Source organism: Vigna radiata, chromosome 6 (assembly GCF_000741045.1).
Source record: "Vigna radiata var. radiata cultivar VC1973A chromosome 6, Vradiata_ver6, whole genome shotgun sequence".
Taxonomy (NCBI): Eukaryota; Viridiplantae; Streptophyta; class Magnoliopsida; order Fabales; family Fabaceae; genus Vigna; species Vigna radiata.
This window is the reverse complement of record NC_028356.1, coordinates 16,167,448-16,173,400: the sequence shown is the minus strand read 5'-3', so window position 1 is coordinate 16,173,400 and position 5,953 is coordinate 16,167,448.

Genomic DNA, 5,953 nt, shown 5'->3' with positions numbered 1-5,953 from the left:
AATGGAAATGAGTAAATGTTGAGTCTTGAATGATCACGCCATCTTCCCTAATGCTCCAAATGATGTTTCCAAAATTTCCCTGCACCCAAAAATGCAATTAATCAGCTCAGAAAATTCAAATTAGCTAAAATACGAATTTCCGACCAAATTAAGCAAAATTCGGAAAAACGGGGAAATAACAAACAATTAAACACAATTCCCTGATTTATTTAAGTGCAATAAACTAAATACAGTCAAGAAAATAACGACTCATCAACATAGACCACACTTAGTCTTTTGCACTCCTGGGCAAAACCAAGATGAAAACCAGGGAACTACTCAAACATCAGGGAGGTGACACAGACTCGACAGACAGACAACGAAGACTCACAAAACAGAAACAGAGTTGCACAACTCTCACAAAATCTGGACAGTGAAAGGCATAGGCAGAATCCCACACAGAGTCAATGAAAACTGATACTCAGAGAATCATCCAAACAGTTCAGTACATGGAAACAGTCAATCAGTTCAAGAGATGAATCAAAAGCAACAGAGACTCACAGATGCACACAATCGGTGTTTCTGTCTAGTGTTTAAGGTAAATCAATGTGACTCGATGCACTCAAGAAAGCAAACAAAAATAGACTTGGCAAGCCTCTAATATCAACACCTAAGCACACATGCATGTTCAAATCAAAAGGTCTTTTCATGGTTGTAATGGGGCCAAGGCCAAGGGAGGATACATCTGGATAAGAAGGTACAAACCATAAGGAACAGAGGAGCAATGGGGAACAAGTGTAAACACATTCAAACACACCCACAACCTCTAATTCCATCCTCTTCTTGACTCCATTATTCACAAATTTCTTTTTTCTGTATTTTCTCTCTTTTTTTTTCTTTTTTTTTTCTAATCAACACACAATTCAAAAGACAAGATACATGATATTTACAGTGCAACCGCAAGAAGAGGACTCACTAGCCAATTGATCTGCAACTCCTAAGAGACCACACTTATTCCCAAAACAATTCCAAAGCTNCAAAATTCCTAAGGTTCAGGTGATCATGGTTTTTCACTTAGGCTATTGTANGAGCTTCAAAACAAAGAAATGGGGGAAGTATAGGCTCAAGGAGGCTAACAAAGAGATCATAACAGGGTAGGCTATCTGGCTAGAGAGGCTCAATCAACAAAATGCCTTTATCATTTTCAAACATGCTCATGAATCAAGAATTATCAACAGAGTCAAGCCAAGGAAAATGTGCAAGCAATCCAGAGACATATCAGACACAAGAAAGATCATCAAATGGCTCAAATCTCACACAGGTAATCGGTCACAATCAATCCAACTCTCAAACATCATGATCATCTTCCAAGCAAAGAAAAATAAGGAATCCAACAAATTAGAGTATCAATGCAGTGAAAGAAAACTGATAACCTAATCACAGTCCAGGATTCACGAAAAGCATGCAAAACTGTACACAAGACACAACAAACTACATAAAAACCAAAATATAAACAAAGAAACAACCTCCCCTAATAGACCACACTTAAACAACACAATGTCCTCAGTGTGTCACAATCAGCAGATCAACAATCAGAACAATCAGCAAATATAGACAAAGTGCTCCCTGAGTCAGAGGGGAGGGTAGGTGGGGTGGACCAAAGACGCCTCCTCCACCACTGTATCCAACAACGACGGGTTGTTGAGGAAAGGCTTAAGTCTGTGCCCGTTCACCTTGAAGCTTTTAGCTGTGGAAGAACTCTGTATCTCAACTGTACCATAAGGAAAAACATTAGTAACAACAAAAGGTCCAATCCACTTTGATCTCAACTTACCACCCATGAGGCCGAGCCTAGAGTTATACAACAAAACCTGTTGGCCAACCTTGAAGTCCTTTCTAAGAATGGAACTATCATGAAACCTCTTGGTCCTCTCTTTGTAGAACTTCGAGTTCTCATAGGCTTCCAAACGGATCTCGTCCAGTTCATTCAGCTGTAACTTCCTTTCCTCTCCAGCTTGGTCAATGGAGAAGTTGCAAGTCTTCACAGCTCAATATGCTCGATGCTCAATCTCAACTGGCAGATGACATGCCTTCCCAAAGACAACCCGATAAGGAGACATCCCTATGGGTGCTTTGTAGGCGGTCCTGTGGGCCCAAAGAGCATTGTCCAACCTATTGCTCCAATCTTTTCTGTTGGGCTGGACAATCTTCTCCAAAATTGTCTTAATCTCCTTGTTGGAGATCTCAGCCTGCCCATTTGTTTGGGGATGGTAAGGTGTAGAAACTCTGTGCGTCACCCTATATTTCTTGAGCAAGGCCTGCATGGATCTGTTGCAAAAATGGGTTCCCTGATCACTAACAATTGCTCTAGGCACTCCGAACCTGCAAAAGAGGTGAGATCTAACAAAATCTACAATAACCCGAGCATCATTAGTCCTGGTGGCTCTAGCTTCCACCCATTTTGAAACATAATCCACAACAAGGAGAATATAAGAGAAACCAAAAGAAACAAGAAAAGGACCCATGAAATCTATACCCTAAACATCAAACACCTCACAGAACAACATAGGTTGTTGAGGCATCTCCTGTCTCTGTGAAATAGATCCTCCTGCTCTCTGACATGGCTTACAGGTGCTACAAATCCTCTCTGCATCTTTGAAGATGGAAGGCCAATAGAAACCACAGTCAAGCACCCTGCGAGCTGTTCTCTATATCCCCAGATGACCACCAGGTGAGGAGGCATGACAAAACTACAGGACTGAGTCAATCTCATGGTCTGGAATGCATCTCCTAGTAACCTAGTCACTGCACAACTTCCACAGATATGGGTCATCCCAAACATAATACTTAGCATCACTCTTAATTTTAGCAATCTGAGCACGTGATGCTAAGGGAGGAAAAACAGAAGCAACCAAATAATTTACAATGTGTGCAATCCAAGGAGTGGGGTGAGAATAAGAAATCATCAACAAACTCTCATCAGGAAAGTCATCCTGGATGGGCAACACATGAGCCTGATCCTCAGCTCTCTCAATCCTGCTGAGGTGGTCTGCAACCAAATTTTGTGCTCCACTCTGGTCTTTGATTTGCAAGTCAAACTCTTGGAGTAGTAGCATCCACCTGATCAATCTTGGCTTTGACTCAGCCTTTTTCAACAGAAACATCAGAGCTGCATGGTCAGTATACATAATAACAGGAGATCCAAGCAAATACGACCTAAACTTATCAAGGGCAAAAATAATTGCCAACAACTCTTTCTCAGTCGTAGTGTAGTTTGCTTGGGCAGCATCCAAAGTTCGTGAGGCGTAGTAGATCACTCTAGGCAGCTTGTCAATATTCTGTGTCAGGACAGCTCCCGAGGCATAATTTGATGCGTCACACATGAGCTCAAATGGGGTTGTCCAATCCGGTGCCTGAATGATCGGAGTGGTGGTCAAAGCTTCCTTCAGGCAATCAAATGCGTGCTTGCATCTATCATCAAAAGCAAAGTCAATATCCTTTTGTAATAGTCTGGATAAGGGAAGCGCCTTCTTGCTGAAATCTTTGATGAAGCGCCTGTAGAAACCTGCATGTCCAAGAAAAGATCGAACCTCTCGCACGCAAGAGGGGTAAGGCAACTACGAAATCACAGATATCTTAGCAGTGTCTACCTCTATTCCCTTTTCAGAAATGATATGCCCTAGAACCAAACCTTGTTCAACCATGAAGTGACATTTCTCAAAATTGAGAACAAGGTTTGTTTCTATGCATCTTTTCAACACTTTTTCCAGACTATCTAGACATGCATCAAAAGAGGATCCATACACAGTAAAATCATCCATAAACACCTCTATGCAACTCTCAAGAAAGTCGCTGAAAATGCTAAGCATGCACCGCTGGAAGGTACCAGGGGTGTTGCATAGGCCAAAGGGCATCCTCTTATAGGCAAAACTGCCAAAGGGGCAGGTGAATGTGGTTTTCTCTTGATCCTTAGGAGCAATATTAATTTGGAAATAAACCATCAAGAAAGCAATAATGAGATTTACCTACCAGGTGCTCCAGCATCTGATCAATGAATGGCAGAGGGAAGTGATCTTTCCTGGTTGCTTGATTGAGCCTCCTATAATTAATGCAGACTCTCCAGCTGTTCTGCATTCTAGTGGGGATAAGCTCATCCCTCTCATTCTTCACAATAGTGAGGCCAGTCTTCTTAGGCACAACATGGATGGGGCTCACCCACTGACTGTCTGAAATAGGGTAGATGATCCCAGCTTGCAAAAGCTTCGTCACCTCCTTCTTAATCACGTCCATGATCACGGGGTTTTGCCTTCTCTGTGGCCATCTCACTGGTTTTGCCCCATCTTCCAACAGAATTCTATGCATGCATGTGGATGGGCTAATACCAGGTATGTCAGCCAAACTCCACCCAATGGCCTTCTTGTGCCTCCTCAGCACATCAAACAACTTCTCCTCTTGAACAGAATCAAGGGAGGTAGAAATGATCACAGGTTTCTTCTCATCATCCTCCAAGTACACGTACTTGAGGTTCTCTTGGAGCTGTTTCAGCTTAAGAGTGGGTTCCTGCAAGTCAGATTCAAGTGTACTTCCTGCAACGTGGTTACTGCATTCTGACTCTAAAGAATGAACAAGTAAAGGCAGAAAACCCATCTCATCACAATCCAGATCAATATCCATCACAAGTATATCAACAACATCATCAATATCATCCAAATCATCAAAAACACGCATATCATCAATAACCTGGACATCATCAATACCCTGGACATCACAGTTCTCATCCAAATCAACATCCAATTCAACATCATATTCAAATCCTGATTCAAACCCAGATACTATGCATGAATGTACAAAAGATAGAAAAGAATGTTTCTTCTCATGCATAGAACGAAAATCATCAACAATAAACTCATCAACAATGTCATCCAATGTATCTATTCTAAACACAGAATGGTCCTCAGCTGGAAATTTCATGGCATCAAGGATATTAAAATGCACAACAATATCAGCAAATTCCATAGACAGTGTCCCAACATACACATCAATCTTAGTACGGGCAGTTTTCAAAAATGGCCTGCCTAGGATAATGGGGGCGGATCCATGAGAGAAACATAGAAATCAGTAGGAAATATCAATTCACCTACCCTAACCAAGACATCCTCTATGTAACCTATAGGGTGGGTAACACTCCTATTGGCCAACTGAATGACCACACCCGTAGGCTGTAATGGACCAAGAGACAGAGATTTATAAATAGACAATGGAATGACATTTATAGATGCACCCAGATCCAAAATAGCATTTTCAAACTTACTATTACCAATCACACAAGGAATGCAAACGTACCTGGGTCCTTGCACTTTTTAGGAATGTGCGGGACCGACTTACCAATAAGAGCTGATACATTCCTTCCCATGCTGATCCGTTCATTGCCCTTCATCTTTCTCTTGTGTGTGCACAACTCCTTCAAGAATTTGGCATATTTTGGTATCTGCTTGATGGCATCGAGCAGAGGTATGTTCACCTCTACCTTCCTGAAGGTATCCAGAATTTCCCTATCCACCTCTTCCATCTTTTTTCTAGGAAGTGCCTGTGAAGGGAATGGAAGAGGGATAGGTCGGTCAACCAATGGAGAAGGTGCGACAGCGGTGCTGGTGGAAGAGGGAGAAGGTCCACCTAAAGAAGAACCACCGGCTGGAGAAGAAGATCCACCCACCTCGAATGCCCTGCGTGGACCATCATGGTCATCCCCTCTAGGACTAGTGGCAGGCACAAGTGTAGGTGTAGAAGCGGACTCTAAAGGCACAACAATCTGTTTCCCTATTCTGAGGGTAATGGCACTCACATTCTTTGGATTCTGCATAGTCTGGGATGGTAACTTATCAGAATTCTGAGACTGCGCCTGGTTCATCTGAGTAGCCATCTGACCCATCTAGTTAGTGAGACTCTGTATGGAAGCTCTAGTCTCCTGCTGAAA